Source organism: Dipodomys spectabilis, unplaced genomic scaffold (assembly GCF_019054845.1).
Source record: "Dipodomys spectabilis isolate Male_0828 unplaced genomic scaffold, ASM1905484v1 ptg000145l, whole genome shotgun sequence".
Lineage (NCBI taxonomy): Eukaryota > Metazoa > Chordata > Mammalia > Rodentia > Heteromyidae > Dipodomys > Dipodomys spectabilis.
Window position 1 is genome coordinate 9,409,543 of NW_024870822.1, and position 20,786 is coordinate 9,430,328.

A 20,786-nucleotide genomic window follows, 5' to 3' on the forward strand; every position below is an offset into this window, starting at 1 on the left:
TTCTTGCTGGTGTTGAGTAGAATCCACTCGCCCGCTGTGTCTGGCTCCTTCGTCTGGGACTCTTTGTGTCTCCAAAGCTTTTTGAATTTAATTAATTTCTGTTTCAAACAAAAAGACAACTGAACAAAGAGAATTGCAAGGACTCTTTTTCTAAAAGATATTTTTATAAAGCATCTAGGTATAGTGATATATAACAGTAATCCCAACGTTTGGAAGGGTGAGGTAGAAAGATCACAAGTTGAGGACCAGCCTGAATTATGTAGTAAAAGCCTACCTCAAAAAAGATAAAGAAAACAAAGCCGGGTATTAGTGGCTCACACCTGCCTGTAATCCCAGCTACACAGGAAGCTGAGGATCCAAAAATCACCATTCAAAGCAAGGCAGGTTAGAAAAGTCCCCTTGAGATTCTTACCTCCAATTAACCACTCAAAAACTGGAAGTGGAGCTGTGGAACTGTGGCTCAAAGTGGTAGAGCGCTGGGCCTTGAGTGAGTGCAGGGACAGTGCCCAGGCCTTCAGTTCCAGTCCCAGGACAGAGACAGAGACAGAGAGAGTAAGAGAGGTGGAGGGGAGAGGAAGAGAAGGAGAAAGGGAGAGTGAGAGATGGGGAGGGGCAAAGGGGGAGAGGAAGAGGGAAGGGAAGAAGGGGAGAGGAGGAAAGGGAGAGGGAGAGGGAAGGAGGGAGGGGAAGAACAAAGAAGAGGGGGAGAGGGAGGGGGAGGGAGAAGAGGAGAGAGGGAGAATGAGAGGGATCAGGAGAGAGGGAGGTGAAGGGGAGAGGGGGAGGGGCAGGAAAAGATAAGTTTAGGGAAGCTACAGTAAAAAAGATCAGTATTCCTTGCTAAGATAATAAAAAATACACTAGGACAATTTATAACATTAAATGGAAAGTAAGTATCAAGAAATCAATGAACAAAAATTAACAAAAGGAGGTAGAGTTGGATATAATGTATGGATATTTACTTCCTCATTTCATGTAAGAGATAATACTAATAATACAATAATACAGATAATCTAATAATACAGATAATGCAATTTAGAGATAAATAAGTGAGATTTTAGATTATTTAATAATTTACCCAATAAATAATGAGCTATCACAAATTGGCTGGTGGAGGTAATAGGTATAGGAAGAAAATGGACATGTAATGTTAGTGATTTAAGCATTTATTACTAATGTCAAAACATTAAATTTGTTTTTCATAAAGCTAAGGTTAAAATCTAACTAATAGAATAAAATAAAATATTTGTAAATTATCAGAAATAAACCAAACTCTCTGGAATTTGCATAGTATATTGGAAAAGTTTAAAAAGAAATGAAAACTATATTATAAAATAGAACTAAATGAACCCAGCCAAATATAAATCATAGCAATAAGTCAGTTTAAATCATCTATTAAAATAAAAATAACTTGGAAATTAAATTGTGGGTTAAATCCTTTGTGCTATATACATATTCACTATGATAAAGGAATTAATGAGATTTAAATCCAAATGTTGGCAAGAGGCATGTACAGTAAGCCAAAATAACAGAGGCAATTGTGATATTAAACAATAAAATTCACAGAAAAATTAATAAGATCAAAATGACAAATATGATTTTATTTCAACATAAATATCTAATATTTAAGTACTTTAAACAAGTTGTAAATGTATAAATATAAGGAGAAATAGGAAAATGAAAAATGCAAGTGATTTTAACTACTAATCTGAGACTATGACAAATTAAATGATATAAAAATACTACATATAAATTAAAACATAACTATAATTGACATATATAATAATATATCCTAAAATTAGTACATATGATTTCTAACTATTAAAAACTTACAAAAGTTAGCCATAGTTTGGTCAATAGAAAGTTTCTATGAATTCCACAATTTTGAAGAAGACAAATAATATTACCTAATAAAAATGAATTTTAAAAATCAAGAGTCGATAAGGGGAAGAGGAGAAGGAAGAAAGACAGAGGAATTAAAAACAGAAATTAATAACAAAAGGGAAACAACAAAAATCTATCTCATAAGAATTCTAAACTTTTGAGCAGCTATTGAGTAAAAAAGCAATCATAAATAAATTTGGTAAACAATATGAAAATCATACTATTACCTACATCCTGTATTTATGGAAAAAAGTTAAAGCAATGCTCAAGGCAATCCCACTTTTGGGCATTTACCCAAATGATCACAAACAAGGCCACACTAAAGCTACCAGCACAACTATGTTTATTGCAGCATTATTTACCATAGCTAAGATATGGAACCAACCCAGATGCCCCTCAGTAGATGAATGGATCAAGAAGATGTGGTATATATACACAATGGAATTCTATGCCTCCATCAGAAAGAATGACATTGCCCCATTTGTTAGGAAATGGAAAGGCTTGGAAAAAATTATATTAAGTGAAGTAAGCCAGGCCCAAAGAAACATAGGTCCCATGGTTTCCCTTATTTACAATATCTAGTATAGGTATGAGTCAAGCGGAAAAAGTCAGAGAATGTGATGTTAGGAAAACGAACCCTCAAATATGTATTTTAATGTTTTTTTTTCTCTCATGCATGTGTTTCTAATGCATTTATAAGATTATTTCTTTGTTGCTTTGTATGTCCCTCCCCCACAGTGTAACCCCCGCTTTCACTATATTTGATGTCAGTATAACATGTGGAGGAGACAGGGACAAACAAGTCGTTTAAGGATTCAGGTGGACCTGTTGCAACAATGAGAAGTACAAAATGTCATGTCAAAACCAGCTTTACAATGTCGGTGGGGGGGGGGGGGGTATGATTGGGTGGGGGGGAGGGGGGAGGCTGGGAAGGGAGGTGAAGGGTAAACAAAGGAGGAGGCTGCAATGCTTGGTAAGAAATGTATGCATTATCCTGCCCATGTAATTGTAACCCCTCTGTACAGTATGTTCTCAAATAAAATAAAATAAAATTTAAAAAAAAAAAAAAAAAAAAAGAATCTCAAGACGAGAGCAAAAAAAAAAGCAATGCTCAAGGAACAAATAATAGCCCTAAAACTTGTGTTTAGTGACTCAGAAATAATGATATTAACGAATCGTTAGAATAGGTATGATTAATTATTTTTGAAAAATAATAAGATTGTTGGTTACTAGTGGCTCAAACCTGTATCCTTACCTACTAAGGACACTGAGATCTGAGGATTGAGGTTCAAAGCCAGCCAAAGTAGGGAAGTGGCTGAGACTTTTATCTGAAATTAACTCCCCAAAAGCTGGAATTAGAACTGTGGCTCAAGTGGTAGAGGACTAGCCTTGAACAAAATTCCTCAGAGAAATGCCTTTGTCCTGAGTTCAAGCCCCAGGACCAGCACACATACAATAATAATAATAAGATAAAAATAATAATTATTTCTATAGATGGAACAAAGGCAGTTCATAACATTTATCATCTACTTTTAAAGATACTTCTTAATAAAAGAGGAACAGTGTTCACTTAAAATTGTGAGTTAAATCCTGTGTGCTACACACACATGCACTATGAGGTTCAGAGACAGAATCTTAATTAACAGGGAAGCAATAGGGACATTCTCATAAATAAAGGCTAGATAAAATGGTTCCATTGCTATTAATGTTTCATGTTTTGTGGTGGAGATAGCAATAAAAATTAGGAAAAGAGAAGTACATAATATTTATTTGGATGTTCTGATTTTTTGGAGGGGTATTTTTGGTTGTTTTGTTGTCTTATGTTGTTTAGTTTTATGAAACAAGTTCTCTTTGTAGCTCACTTTGGCTTTAAACCCATAGTTCTGTTTTAACCTTCCTCCTGAATACTGAGATTACAGGTGTGTATCAAGCCTAGGGAGAGGCACAATGTATTTAAAAGATGGAGGGAAAATCATTATGTACATACACACAAAAATTATTTTATAAGGAAACATGACCATTGATAAGAGACTATTACACATTGAAAAGAAGTTTGTATAAGAGCTATATAAAGCATTCACTTACAGAAAACACTTGCTTTTATATACATGCAAACAAGATGAAAATATTCTCATTAACAAAGGCAACAACATGGGTCATTCTAAAAGAATTCCAAAGAAACACATGTAAGACCAACGTGAATAAAATTTCAAATGCTAACGATTGACTCAGAAGTAGTACGAAAGTAAATACAAACATTTTCCCATGGACTTAGAAAATCCAGCATCACACCCTGCAGCGTTCCTTTAATCAATACCCTTAGCATAGTTTCATCTTTTCAAGAAGCAATCAAAGTTTCTAGGTAAAAGAAAAAAATTAACTACTAGTGTTTGTATAGAAAAAAATAATCCACTAATTTTTTAATAAAAGGAAGCATATCCAAAATAGTTTTTATCAACTATTAAATATTATAAAGCTACAATAACATGCCCAGGAATAATAGCTTTTCTGGCTCTTGTCTTAGAAGAGAATAGGCTAGTTTTGATTCCAAATAAGATGAAATGACTTGAATGAATCTCTGGAACCTGGAATCAATGACACTGATCCTTTGGATTGCTGTGGGCCTACAGTGACTGCTTAGTTTGTTGGAGTAGAAAGTTCACAGGGCCTATAATTATTGAGCTGCTGGGTGGTTTACTTTGAGCTGTTATTTACTCTGAGCAAGCCCCATGTCAGGCACTAAGAGATAAAATGTGGGGCATATAATTAGTCACCTATCCCACAAAACTAATGTACTTTTCTCCTTTGTATTTTTTATAAAGATAGAAAAGCCGATCTTATCCTTTTCCAACCTCTTTTGTAAATGTGGCACTGACCCATGGTAGGAGATTATTGTTCACAGATCATTCTTATTCACTTATTAGTTTTACTGAACACAAACTATACAAGTTAGTCTAATTGTGCTCGAGCGCACGCACATGCACCAAAACCATGGAGTACTGAATTCAAAAAATGGTTTGGAGTGGATACTGTGCCCTAGAAGGTATTAGCATGTATAAGATTGCTTATTTTAGGTTCTGACAGATGGACTCTGGTGTTTCAGTCGAGTTTAGAATTCAGTTCACTGAATTTTCAGTAGGGAAAGAATGACATCAACCTACCCTTACCTTTCATGTCCCTAAGCGCAAAAGCATAACTGAGTAGTTTTCAACTGGCTTCCCTTCACATGTGACCCAAGGCTCCAACTAAGAGACTACAGTTGTTTTAAGTCACAGGGCATAAGAGGATCTGCCCCCAAGGGTACAGGAACAATCACTAACACATGTGAGCAAAGCCAACTCCAGATCTCTCCATGCAAAAGTCATCATCATCCTTGGTCATGTTGATTAATCATTCTTCTATCAACTTGAAGGCAGGAGCCAAGAACACCAAGATGGTTAAGGTAGGCACTACATTCATCACTGGACAACTGGTGGAGGCTGACATAATATACACAGATCTGATTCCAGACAGAGATAACTCTCCTATGCAAGGCTCACAGCCGTGCTGTTTTCCAGACACCCAATGCCTAAGAGACGGGTTGACCTTTTCAAGTGTAGTTAATCAAGATACATGTTCACTTCACCAAGAAAGAAAAATGAATAAAATAATAAAGAACATCCTGCTTAGAAGTTCAACACAGGAAGTTCCTGCCTCACCTGTACACACACTGTTTTCAGATGTCTAGTGAAAGAGGAAACAGCAAGATACTTCCCTGTATCTCTAGTTCAAGATTTCATTCACTGACTTGCTAAAGCACATAGCAAATAAGATCACCTATTTGAAGAAGCTTTGAAAAATACTACAGGTATTATGTTGATATATTCATGTTATGATTCCTAATCTAAATCAGTTTGGTATTATGCCCTGGTTTAAAAATGCTCAAAGGCTCTCAACAGTCTATGGAATTATCCTATTTCTTTATCCTTGAGAGAGAATAACTAATCCCTATCTCACAACTCTTTATAAAAAGGTGACAATACTTCAGGTCTTCATTCAAAAGAAGAAAAAACATAACTTTTCAGGCACACTCACTGTCCTTCTTTGGTAAAATGACCCATGTTGAAAAACATAACCATAAAGTGATGTCATCCAAAAGACCAATTGACAATGGTTCCAGGGACCCATGAGAAGATCTTGGCTTTTCTATTCCATCTTCCTCTTCTACAAAAAAGATGAGGGGTTGAGGAAATCAGAGCTATGTATCTCAAGATGGAGGTTTTACATTTTTCATTCTCCAGAAACATCTATCTAAAAAGGGAGCCCTTTTTCTTATCTGGCTCTTCAAGTGGAAATTTGGAAGCACAAAGGGTAAGAATTCCAGCCCCTATCTTTCCTGCCCTATCTCTCACTACTTTTCCAGGGATTAAAAAATTAAAAGCTTACCTTTAAGTACTTGTACAAAGGGGTTTCAATTCAGTATATCAGTTTATGAGTATAATGCCTCAGTCCTTCCACCATTCTCCTCCACTTCCACCCACTTTCTCAAGTTCCACTTTCAATAGGTCAATATTATGAGGATATCCTCCCTAGTTTTCTCTCCATTCTCTGCTCCCACCTCCGACCTACTCTGTTTGATAGAATGGCCTTCCCACCATGATAGACTATAAAAGACAGAAGCATGACTTAAATTGCTTCTCAACACCAGCTACCATGGCTAAATGGCCTGAAAAACAGGTCTTCAACATAGCCATTGCCGTAAAAAATAAATGATCAGATCTCTGTAACACAAGATGGAGACTCAGGAATATAATTATGGCTGTAGTTACTACCCCAGCAGTGCTGCTGGGCTGAAGGCACCAGAATTTGAACAATACTTTGAGTGATTATGAGAAATTGATCTCTATTTTGAAAAATAAGAATATATATAATACAATATTACACTGGAAATTACAGCAATCCAGTGAATTAGAGCCAAAAGAAAGGAGGAGCTGAATTCCTTTCAATATTGAATTAAACTATCATCCACATATTCCTAAAATATCTGTAGATCACCTTCCTAGACTTCAGGCAAGCAACAGAAAAGGGTCATAGGTAAGGATGTGAGCTCTCTTAATATTCCTGTGTCTCGTACTATTTAAGGGAAGCTTCAATAAAGCATAGCTCTATGTGAGAAATGTAAGTGATCATTTTCTCCACTCTACCCTAGACCCTGTCAGCCAAAAAGTAGAGACTTATTAAGGTACATATCATGAAAAGATGGGAAGAATGCTCAAGTCACAAGAGGAGTCTGACATTGTACAAGGAAAAGGAAAATAGAAGTTGAATTGAGTTTTAAGAGTTTCTGGCTACAGCAAAGGTCCAAGAGTACTTTATCCAATCCTTTCCGGTCTTTGCAGTCAAAGATGTCCATTGGAGGAGTCCCATATTCTAGAATATGTAGGAGCAGCCTACAGGACAGTTGCTTGAGGATCATCACAGTGACAGATGCAGAGGGGTAGTAACTACAGCCATAATTATATTCCTGAGTCTCCATCTTGTGCTACAGAGATCTGATCATTTATTTTCATAGCCAACATAATCCACAAACCTGATAGGCAGCATCCATAATTAAAATCAATACAGATATCAGTTCTGACTAGTTTAGACAGTCAGGAAATGATAGGAAGGCATCTTGCGGGATGTATTGGGAAGTTTGGAAAGAGGGTGGGGCAGTTGGGCATCAGCTTGTACCCCAGGAGAAGTCTGATGAAGGTGTTGCTGCTGTTGCTGCCACTAAACCTAGATTCCTTCCTCCTCTTCCACTCTACCATGGGTACCACTATTAACCACAACTAGATGCTGAACATTGCTGTTTCCATGGCCACTGCCAAGTAAAGCTCAACTTCATGTTCTTTTGAATCACTTGATTTCCACAAAAGGAGCATCTGCTTGGTCAAACACTAATGAGATATCCTATCCCCTAGGAACAAATTTAGTAAATAAAACACAAACTAAACTCATAAGAATTTCAGATAATATATCCCATGCAATAGACACTCTTATATCAAAAATATTTGTTTCTTATCTGGAATACAAATTCTTATTTGTAATACAAATACAATTGTAATCTTTTAGTTTATGTGGAAATCATACCCCCAGTGAACAACCAAAAGAGTTCTTTTTTCTTTTTTTTTAATCGGTCATGGGGCTTGAACTCTGGGCTTGGACACTGTCCTTGAACTCTTCAGTTCAAGGCAAGTACCACTTAAGCCTCAGTACTAGTTTGAGTTTTCTGTTGGATAATTGGAGATAAGAGTCTCATGGACTTTCCTGCCTGGGGTGGTTTTGAACTGTGATCCTCAGATCTCTGCCTCCTGAGTAGCTAGGATTACAAGCATGAGCCACTGGTGCCTGACCAGAGAGAGTTCTTCCTTGTCTTTTCATGTATGGTCTGTGATCCCCCAAGGATCATGAAATGAATTCTACAAATATAGAAAAGAGATTACGATGTTGTGTGATCAATGGCCAGGAAGGTGATGTCAGATAACCAGGTCTGTTCTTGCTTCCTATGGAAGCTTGGTTATTACAGACGTGTTAGATACTTCATGTATGTTTTAAATAAGCAAGGGTGGGCTAGCACAGGGGGAAATGGGACACAAATACAAAAGACTATGTTTTCCTGTGCCAAGTGTGTGGGATTATGGGGTTGTTTGAACAATTTCACAGAGAGTGAGTGCTTTGGCCAGGAGCTCTGACAAAGCAAAGTTTCAATGAATATTGCAGGTCCATAATGCTTCAGTAGTTCAGCAGCAGCAGGAGGACTTTAAGACAACCTAGGTTGGCCCTATATTAGATAGCTGTGTCCAGTAGACGTTGGGAAATCTCTGCCTGGGCTTTCTAGGTAACTCTAATACCTTTCATGCTAGAAAAAGCCAAAAGCCCCTATGAAACTAGACCCAAGTAAAGGGGAGGCATTTTTGTCATTCATAAATACAGTCTCCCCAGATAACCAAAACCATGTGTGACAAGCTCATGTATCTTTGTTCTCAGCAGGGTGTCAGACACTGTCTGGCCTTGGAATGTGCTTTCTCCAAGCAACCAGTACCAGGTGGGAGAAAGGGCCACCCCTAGGATCTCATAGGCATTACCATCTCCCCAGGGCAATCAGATCACTTCATCTCTGTCTTTTACCTGTCACCCCCCACCCCCAAGCAAATGTTTCCAAAGAGAAAAAAAATGGTATTTCCATAAAGCCTCAACTTCTTCAGTGACATCTCATCTAGATGGTTTCCAAAAGGGGTGGAATCCCTGGGGAAACCCTTTTCAGGACCCTTTGGTGTGCTAGATTGGAAAAGCAAGTGTTTTCTAGAAGTCTCACTGTTACAAAATTGCCTTAGATTATTTCATCTCATAATTTTCTCCATCACCAACACATACATTCAGATATGCATTACACTTTCCATGATGTAGTAGCTTACTTTTATAAATACGGACAAACAAGATAAAGTGAGATTGCTACCTTCAATGTCTCCTTCCTTATCTATCAGAAATATAAGTATAAAGTTTGTTAATATATATTTTTATTGGAAAGATACTATACAAAGGGGTTACAGTTACATGAGTAATGTAATGAGTACATTTCCTATTGAGCATTGTTACCCACTCCTTTGTTTTTCCCCTACCATCCCTTCCCTCCTCACCTCCCCAATTTCTTCCCCTGCCCACCCCACCCCCTGCCAGCTGTAAAGTTCGTTTTCAACATAGTGTCTTGTACATTTCATTGTTACAATGGGTCATCCTGTATCCTTATTTCAGCATTTTGTTATTTCCCTTCCCCTCCCCAAATTAGAAAAATGTATATACAAGATGCAGGACACCAGAATCAAATAGAGTGAAAACAAGTACATAGTTTTACATGCAATTCATTTCAACTCAACTAGGACTTATTGAAGACAATGGAATTCCCAAGGAGGAAAAAAAAAATGTCTCTTGGAGAATAAAACCCGGCTGAAAAGATAATGCATATTCTTTCTCCTTGTTTTCTTTTCTTCCAACCATTGTTTATAAAATGTTTATCTTGAATTAACTGAATATTTAAGATAGAATAACATTCTCACGGGCATGTTTTTTGTGAGCATAGACTAAGTGGTGAGGGATGTATTTGAAGGTCATCTCCAAAATGAAATCATAACTTCACTGATAATATTTATGATGCTCTTTGTTAGAAAAATGAATAATGGCTCCCAGAAAAGCATTTAGTACGGTCATTTTATAGAGCACACAAGGCCAAGGAATGTAGGTCTAATTTCATAGTAAAAGTAAGGCCAAGTGATTTAAGGTGGGTGGAGCCTAGCATGGACCAGGTATGTGCTGTGAACTTACACATTTGGTCTCAGTCTCTACAGTAATATTCATTTCTGTCCTCATTTGGTAAGCTAAGAGACTGAGATTTTAAGTCCTTTGTCTACGGTTTTAGGGCTATTCAATAATAGTAGAACTTCTACTCGAACTCAGAACTGACTCCACATCCTTGTTATGTTCATCACACCACAGTACCTCTGCCAGCAATAAGAAGGGAGTGATAAAGTTCTTGAACAGATAAGTAACACAATGGATCCTTTGGCCTCATTTTCTTCTGTTCACCCAAGTCCTTATCATTCTGTTCCACAGGTTTTGTGTGTGTGTGTGTGTGTGTGTGTGTGTGTGTGTGTGTGTGTGTGTGTGTGTATGTGTGTGTGTGTGTGTGTTTCTCAAACCCATTCCCATGTCAGCAACTCACAGGACCTATACGTCTAGTTAATTCTCTCCTATGCTTGAGGTCTGATAATTTGCTCAAAAATGAGCTTTTAGGACAAACTTTTATCATATCATAATCTCTACCACAATGCCTAACACTCTGTTGGCCCTATATTTTCCCTCTTTATACCATTAGCACTACATGGCATTATATTCCATTTTCTAATTTTCAGTAACTGGTTATCTGTTATCTTCTCGACTGAAATATTTTTTTCTAAGTAAATTAGGGAATGTATCAGGTAGGATCTCAGGAGATAACCTCCAGTGTTGATAGTTTCACTAAAACAGCTTTTTAAAAAAAAAATTTTATCAGTACTAGAGCTTGATCACAGATCCTGGCTGATATTCTTTAGCTTTTTTGTTCAAGGCTGGTACTCTACCACTTGAGACATAGCTCCACTTCCTGATTTTTGGGTAGTTAATTGTAGATAAGAGTCTCACAGACTTTCCTACCCAGACAGGCTTTGAACCACAATCAGATCTTTGGATATCAGTCTTCTGAATAGCTACAATTAGAGGTATAAGCCACTGAGGTCCACCTTCACTGAAACGACTATTAAGAAACATTTTATAAAGGTAGATAGGTTTAAGGAAAACAATGAGGAATGTTAAGGCTTTTAGAAATAAACAAAAAACAAAAACAGAAGCCATTAGTATCATCAAGCCTTAGAATAAGAGGTAAACAAAGAAGATGCTATTGAAATCATCAAGTGCTAGAACCTGGGGCTGGGGTTCAGAGGGTTAGCCAATAATAGCTCTGGTTGTGGAAGAAACTAATCTTAGAGCAGAGAGAACACTCAGGTAAAAAACCTGAACCTCTCACCACTCTACCTCCTGTTGTCTGAGCTGCCTCCCTTCGACCAAAACCAATTGTAATGCAGCCAGCAAAACTGTACAGACATTTTCTGTGCACAGGAGTTCACCTCTCAAGCACAGAGCAGGGAAGAGAAGGTGAGGGACAGGTCTGAGAGTGGAAGTAAACAGAGGCTATCTAGAGACAAGGACTTCATTTGTTTTGCTTACCTCATTTTTCCCCTCATCTAGAACATTGCTTCCCCTACTTTGGATCTTGATGATTCATAACTCAATAAATATGTGGGAATGAATAAAATATACCCTTATAAAGAGAAGAACATGAGAATTACATTTAGAGCAACCAGGAGCTGCATAAGTCTAAATCAATGAATTCTGCTAGTCAGACATCAGCCAAGAGCCTAGAATGGAAAATAAGACCTAAGAGTGGTTTGAAAGAGAGACTGGATTTCTGTTTGTTCCATGTTAAACACTTCTAAAAAAGTCTAAAGGTCACATTAATTTGACAACGCAGATCATATTCACAAATGTTAGGGAATGCCTTTTGCATGCAATATACACTAATATCTACTCATTCAAGTGTCTCAGCTGAAGAAGGAGAAGCTGAGGTTAAATGCTCATGCTTTCTCATCTCTTAGTTGTGGATTGTGAAGGTGCAAGTAATAGACCCACTTATTGATGGGCAAGATAACAAAATGGAAACTATAAGGACACAAGGCTTTTAATAGGAACATTAGGAAATAGAGAAGTAGCACTATAATGCACTATAATTACTCTGTCCATCTTTCTAGAGCTAACATTCATGAAGTCATTTAGCAAACATTTAGAATTTCTGCTGTAGATCAGGCACTGGGTCAGATACAAGGTAAACACAAGTCTTATCTAGAGCTTCTCTTTTCACATGCAAATGTGCTTATGCTCTCTCTCTCTCTCTCTCTCTCTCTCTCACGCGCACACACACACACACACACACACACACACACACACACACACACACACACACACCCCACTTTGTCTCTCCCATTGCTTTTGCCTGATTTTGCCCACACAGTGCTGCTGTCTCTTTTAATGTCTTTATACTATATTGCTCTTAGAAATCTTCAGAAATTTAAGGTTTCTGAGAAGTTGTGTATGTGTGTATGTGTTTCTATGTGCGTGTGTGTGTATTGTAATGCTGAAATTAAAGTGAGAGCATTGCCCCCCTTTACCACTGAGCTAATATACAGGTTATCCCATGTAGCCTAGACTGGCTTCAAACTCATACTCCTCTGCTTCAATTTCCCAAGTGCTACAATTATGAGTTGTCACCATGCTTGCATCTGAGTTTTGATTCTACATTACAAGAAGAAAGAAGACAAGGAGCTGATTGGATGGCTATTTTGTCCAATCAAACTAGCGAGAAGGCCAATGGTCAGAATCACCTGATCTCCCACACACTAAGCAATGATGATAGTAGCATATGCTATGAAGAGGAACATAAGCAGCTTCTTTTAGAGATTGGAAGGAGGAGACTTTGCAAGCATCTCTTTTCCCTTTCCATACATTCTTCCTATGTTATGTCCATCCATTTGTACAATCTATAGAAAATATATAAGGACAGAATTTGGAAGAGAAAGTGGGAGAAAATGCAGGTAGAAATAGTATCTGGCTCTGTTTATGAATGCCATGAGTAGAATACACACACTTGGGAAATTTACCTTTCCAATTGGTTTGTAAAATGATCAAGAATAACTCACTGGATGACACATTTACCCCCAGAATCTACTCCATGAAGTTGCCACCGACAATAACTAGAACAAAAAATGGCAAAGGAAAAGGGAGAGCATTGGTTTAATCTAATTTTGACTAAATGATCAACCACAGTGAATGCAGACAGATCAAACAGAAATTCTTAACATCAATCCATACTCATGAAAACATCTATATTGTAACTAAAGCTACCATAAAATATAGAGCCAAACAAGGTAATATGATTCAATATAAACAACCAGTATAAAACAGTTTAGAATCTTAGTCATGAAATACTCAGTGGATTACCAATTCTTGTGATTGGTGATAGTAAGTCAAAAAGTTTAAACTATTTACTATGATTTAATTCATTTAGGCTTTGCCTTAGAAAAACTGGATACGATTGTTTTTAAAAACCGGGAGCCTGGAGTTACAAGCAATTGTACCAATTTACAATTGTTAGTCTGTTTGAGCTGCTGCAAAAATCGCTACAAACTGAAAAGCTTACAACAGGTATTTATTGATCCTATTCTGGAATTTTGGAAGTCCAAGAACAAAATCAATGTTGAGAACTTGACCCCAAGAAGCTGATGAACAAAACCAGGATAGATTTTTAAACCTGCTACAAGAAATCTGTTGTTGTTATTGTTATTATTATTATTACTATTACTACTATTATGTGGTTGTACAAACAGGTTACAATTCCATATGTGGTGTTATGAATATATTGCATCTTGGTTAATACACCTTCCAATTTGGTCAGGATTGATTCAGGTATCTGAATTAAGCTAAACTTGAATAGGCTTGACAAATTGAGTGTTTAAGCTGAAAGCAGTGATTCCAACTGCAGTCAAGTTTACTGGCCTACCCCCAGTATTTAACTGGAGTTACTTTTTGTTGTCATAGCTCTCAGGAAGGGTTACAGCCTAGTAAGTGCAGGCCAATGCTGTTGCTAAAGATCCTAAAAAGCACAGTCCACGCTCCAAAGTTAGGCCTTAATTATCTGGTCAAAATTTTCAGTAATGCTGAAGGTGAGAGACCTTTAATTAGAGGTGGGCAAGAGAAACTAGAGAATACATCAGAAAACAACTGATTCTACAGCATCACACATCAGCTAAGCAGCAGGCACTGTGCTGAGACATTTCCATAGCTTAAAGTCCTTCACCTCATTTTACAGAAGATAATAGCAAGGCTCAGAGGTTAAATCCCCCTTCAGCGTTAGTAAATGATAATGCCAACATTAGATTAAGTCTGACTCCCAATATTTGTTCTCCTGCACCAAAGGGTGAGCAGCCCCCTGGTGAGAAAGAAAAAAACCTGGGGAACAATTCAAAAGGGGTGTAGAGAGATTAAACCTCCCCCTACTCTTTACAGCCAGATACAGGTACAAGTAATGAAAGGCAATTACATAATCATACGAGTCTAAACCAAAGAGGAATACCAGAAATAAAACTATGAGAACATGAAAACTATAGCAGATATAAAGACAGATAAGACATACTGGAAGAAAGGTATTAGAAATACAACCCAGCAACCTCAACCTATTAAGATTCTCTGTGTACCAGGTAGTATACCAGGTAGTAGGCAAACAGTGTATTACCATTGGTGAGCAAATACACACAGTCCCGTCCCTCTCTCCTGCGGTTTACAGTCTGATGGGCTCTGTCACAACAATCCTGTAATAGGCACATTTGTGTGTTTGTATACATAGATTTAGTCTCAATTAGATTTAGTGGCAGTTTGGAGAATCAAGAGGCTATTATGCAACCTCCAGTTTCTGTGTTTGCTTAAATTATGCATCTCCTCTCAGCCTCTTTACCATGCTTCCTTGAAGGGTAACAGCATAATGACGATAATGATCCTCTTTCTTGTGTTCAAAAAGATTGCTCAGCAGCCTCTGTCTGATGAGGTTTATGGAGTTGAGGAAAAAAGAAAAAAAAAAATATGAGCACTGAAGTTGGAGTGGCACATTAGAGGAAATTATTGGGGTGGATTAAGGCTCTTCACAAACAGAAGAGCTCTTTCTGGAGTGACCTAGTTGAAATGATTTTAAATATGTCATATTTGACACTCTCATGATATTATCAGCTTTATTTTTTTCTTGTTTGTTTTCATCCTTATATTCCCTTCCTACAGGAAGATTCATAAATTCAGCTTACAACAAGTAAGTAGACAAATTTGAGACCATTTAGGGAGGGATCTGACAAATCCCTGAATGAGGTGAATTCTATCTTCATTGTCAATTCATATCAAATTCCTGCTGGACACAGTAAATTCTCAGTTATATTTGCTGAATGAATGGATTCTCCTTCCCTTAGGAAGCCCTCTTGTCTTTCAAATTACCCAGCATACTTTCATTCTCTAGTGGTTTTAGGGGTTACATTGAAGTCCCTCCTATGAATCATTCATTCATGTATTTACAGAGTATTTACTGTGCATCCAACATTACACTACTACACATTTCATGATGGAGACATTACCATAGCACAGTGATCAACACCATCTAGGATATGATGTGTACTCTGCAATGGAAATATTTATTTTCTAAACATGTAATATATTTGGGAATGAAATTCTTCCTGATAAGAGCAACAGACACAGAACACAGAATTGATTCTACCAAAGAACACATTCCACCCTACTTTCTCCAGTCCCATCCCCAAGAAAAACTCCTGATTGCGAGACAGAACAGAAATTAATGCCATCCAGAAAGTCAATATTAATGCCAACAGCTGGCAACTCAGAGGCTATCTGAGCTGCTTTTCTTAAATTAATAAGGGGAAATAGTTCAGCATTGCCTAGGTATGAATAAAACACAGCTCAAAAGAAATATCAAGCAGACAGGTTTTTGTTTTGTTCTGTTTGTCAGTCATGGGGCTTGAACTCAGAGCCTGGACACTGTTCCTGAGCTCTTTTGCTCAAGGTCATTGCTCTACCACTTTAAGCCACAGTGTTACTTTTGGCTTTCTGATGGTTAAATGGAGATAAGAGTCTCACAGACTTCCCCGCCCAGGCTGGCTCTGAATCATGATTCTCAGGTCTCAGGCTTCTGAGGCGCTATAATTCAGGCATTAGCCACTGGTGCCAGGCATGCAGTTTTTTTTTTTTTTTTTTTGTCGGTCGTGGGGCTTGAACTCTGGGCCTTGGCACTGTCCCTGTGCTCTTCAGCTCAAGGCGAGCGCTCTACCACTTGAGCTATAGCGCCACTTCCGGTTTTCTGGTGGTTTATTGGAGATAGGAGTCTCAAGGTCTCTCTTGCCCGGGCTGGCTTTGAACCGCGTTCCTCAGATCTCAGCCTCCTGAGTAGCTAGGATTACAGGCGTGAGCCACCAGCGCCTGGCTGGGCATGCAGTTTTTAAAGTGAATTTTTCCTTAGTTTCTCTAATTCCACATGTAACAGTACTATGACATCTATGCAACCATCTAGATATATAATGATAAGAGCTGGAGGTCTATATTCTATACAGTATTTTCACAATAAAAACTTATTTTAAAAAAGAAATGGAGGTCTATAGTATCTTATTAACTTCAGTAAGCAAGATGAAAAATAATGTATTAAATAATTCCATTTTTCATGCAGGCATAGATTTGCACAAACACACACTAATTGTTATTCTATCAGTATATTATATCTGTTTTAACTCTATAATATTTATCTCTTTTTTTTTTTTTTTTGGTCGGTCATGGAACTTGAACTCTAGGCCTGGGTGCCATCTCTCAGCTCTTCAGCTCAAGGCTAGAGATCTACCACTTGAGCCACTCCATCACTTCTGGTTTTCTGAGTGGTTTGTTGGAGATAAGAGTCTCTCTGACTTTCCTGCCCAGGCAGGAAATTTGGTAGTAGAGTTAATTTAACTAATTTAATTCTGTGGTAGAATGAAAGCCCTACACTATGAAGAGAACAACTCCTAACCAAACAGTGTGGGTTAAGAATTTTCAGTGTACAAACCAGAAATGAGAGAGAATAAGAAGGAAGAACCAGATTAGTTTCCATCATTACTCTGCTCTGAATATTTGTATATGCTTCAAATTCATATATTACAAAGTTAAAAACAAGTTGGGGGTATTAGAAAAGGTTATTAAGTTATCATTAAGAGTGGAGTCCTCATGAAAGGAATTACTACCTTTATCAAAGATAACGGCACAAATGAACCCTATAAATTGTTTCAAGGAGTACAAATAAGCATAGTCACTATGAAAAACATTATTTAGATCCCTCAGAAAACTAAAATTACAATTATCATATAATCTAGCTATACTATTCCTGGATATATTGCTCAAATTAGTATATGATAGAGATAACTACAGACCCACATTTACTATAGCACAATTTACAACATCTAGTTATGTCACTAGCCTAGATGCCCAATAACCTAGATAATGAAAAGGCACTATATAGGCATAACAGAGTATTACTCAACCAGAAAGAGGAACAGAACTATGTCATTTGTAGGAAAATGGATCGAACTAGAGATCAAATCAATGTGAAATCTGTGGAGCAAATAAGTCAGACTCGGAAAGACATGAATTGCATTTTTCCACCATATGTAGATCTAGGTGGGTGGAGGGTAAGGGAGGGACATGAAAATACAAGAGGATTAACAGGGAAGAAGGGGAATGGAGAGAAGAGGATATGGGAAATCAGAGGCAAGTATGAGCCATGTATGTTAGATGCATACATGGAAAGTCACAATAAAATCTATTATGTTGTACAATAAACATATGCTAAGAACACAACAAATAAAACACGCAAAAACCAGAGGCCCAAAGAGCCTCCATCCTCCTTTCAACAAAGAAGGACACAGGTAGACGGTACCGTCTACAAAGCAGGAGTTCTCGCTTTATCAGATGTGGAATCTGAGGCACCTTGATCTCACATTTCCAGCCTCACTATGAGAAATACATTTCTGTTAGATATAAAGTCTCACTTCAACATATTTTTGATTATTTTATTATTTTTGAAATTCCTTTCTTCAACACACCTTCCGGGGAAGGTGTGAATTGCTATGGAGAAGCTTCTAGTGATAGAAAGTGGTCAAGGTATATAGAAAGCTCTTTTTTCAAATGGCTTTACTTCTATCTAAGTAGAACATCACATATACATTCAGATGTACATATGTAGTGCGTTAGATACACAAATTAGAAAGATATATAAAACACCTTTCCTGTCCCCAGGGGAAAACTTAACTCCGCTGAGTTAGACAGAGAAGTGAAATGAAAAGTTATTTCCGAAGTGCCAATATCTGAACAATTTGCTTGTGGAACAAAGGAAAGTTTGCATTACAGAGTATTTTATTGCAATTCAATATCTGAAGAACGTACAGGAGTTTTATTAAATAAGTTGAGAGGTGAGCATGGTGGCACACGCCTGCAATCTCACCAATCAGGAGATTGAAGCAGGAGAAGCTCAAGTTCAAGAGCAACCTACGCTTCATAGAAAGACCCTGTCAGAAGAAGCAGAAGAGGAAATTCAGAAGGAGTTGTAGGGAGTTATAGTTGGAAAATAAATAGCTGGAAAAATAAAGTCTTGTTTATAGCAGCAGCTAATGTTCTTGGAGCTTTGGATACACAAATATATGTTTAGCAGAGGTAGAAATGTGTCAGGAAGAAATAGTTGGAATACAGTATCCTACTTCCTGAAGCTAGGCTTATATTACATTTTACATGATCAACTAATGTGAAAATACAGAGCAAAAACTAATAATTACCTTTGTTGTCTAGTAGCGTTCAAATTAATATTTTAGTGTTGTACAGAACTTCAGTCCATAACAAATAAGATAAATATGTAGGTTCAGCTATGGAGGAATGAAGTTTGCTTTTCCTCAAACCAAATTACATGGATTGATGGACACATTGCTAACAAGATAAAAACTATTAATTGATGGACAACATCTTGCCAAGATCCAACTTTTATGTTTTTCACACTGTACACTTGCAATTCTACAAACTCAAACACATTATTTAGGGCTCTTGCTTCCTTTCAAATTTGTTGCAAAATTTATTGAGAAATCGTCAAAGATTTCTCCAACAATATCTATCATTTCTTTCTTACATTCACTTGATTCTTTTTTTATTTTGTTTGTTTTTCTCTTATCATTGTGTGTGCATGTGTGTGTGTGTGTGTGTGTGTGTGTGTGTGTGTGTGTATGTGTGTGTGAGAGAGAGAGAGAGAGTTTACATGAATACCTATTTGTAAATATCGGGTCCTAAAGTCTTAGATTTAACCTCTTCTTCATTCAAGGCTGGTGCTCTATCACTTCAACCACAGCTTCTGGAAACTCTTCTGGCTAACTAGAGAAAAATCACACAAACTTTTCTGTCTGGGATGTATTTGAACTGAGATCCTTAGATGTCAGCCTCTGAGTATCTAGGATTACAGTTATGAACCACCAGTGCCTGGCTATATATGTTTTTTTTTTTCTAACAACACGTAATTTAGAAGAGGAAAATTTCTGGTTGATATGTCCTTTTCCTATCATACTATCAGGACCTGAAGTCAGAGATCACTGTGGCAATATCAACTTTGTAATTTTAAAGTTTTGAATGGGATAATGGTAGGTGGAGCTTAGAAACAATTTTTGTTTTGTTTTGTTTTTGTTTGTAAGTAGTGCAGCTTAAATTTGGGATATGGACCCTGTCCCTGAGCTACTTTTACTCAAGGGTAGTGCTATACCACTTTGAGCCACAGCATTAATTCTGATTTTCTAGTGGTTAATAAGGTAAGAGTCCCATGGACTTTCCTGCATGGACTGGCTTTGAACCAAGATCCTCAGATCTCAGTCTTCTGAGTAGCTAGGATTACAGGTGTGAGCCACCAGAGTCTGGCTAAGAAATTCTTGCAGAACTATAGTCAATCATCAGACCGGCTGTTTAAAGAACAACTATACGAGCATACGTGATCATTTGTGCACACATGCTGAATATGATATTCCTATATTCAAAATTTAAATATCCTACACCATTTTGTCTTAAGTCTAATAATTATCATTCTTCATACATGCTGTGATTTGAATTTGGTACCCAAAAAGCATCAGCTTCATATAGTCAACTTAATCTCCTGTGTCATATGAGGCCCAATGGGAGGTTTTGTTTTGTTTCATTTTGTTTCTGAAATTGGGGTTTGGGCACTGTCCCTGATCTTCTTTTGCTCAAGGCTAGCACTTTACCATTTGAGCCACAGTCCCACTTCTGGCTTTTTCTGAGTAGTTTATTAGATGCAAAAGTCTCATGGACTTTCCTGATCTGGCTGCTTTGAACCATGATCCTCAGATCTGAGCCTCTTTAGGAGCTAAGGTAACAGGTGGGAGCCACTGTGCCAAGCCAATGGGAGGTTTAGTCATGAACATGCCACCTCATAGATGAACCACTGTCAATTTCATAAAAGGGCTTGAACGTATCATCTCTGTCTAATCTGTTTCTGTCAATCTGTCTCTCTCCTCTACCCCCATTTCCTTCTTCCTTCCCTCTCTTGGTCTTCAGCCATGGGAAAAGGTAGTGAAAAGGTTCTCATCAGGTGCTAACCATTGGTCTTGGATTTTCCAGCTTCCAGGAGCATGAGGCAATACAAGTCTGTTCATTATGAATTACACAGTCTCAAGGGTTCG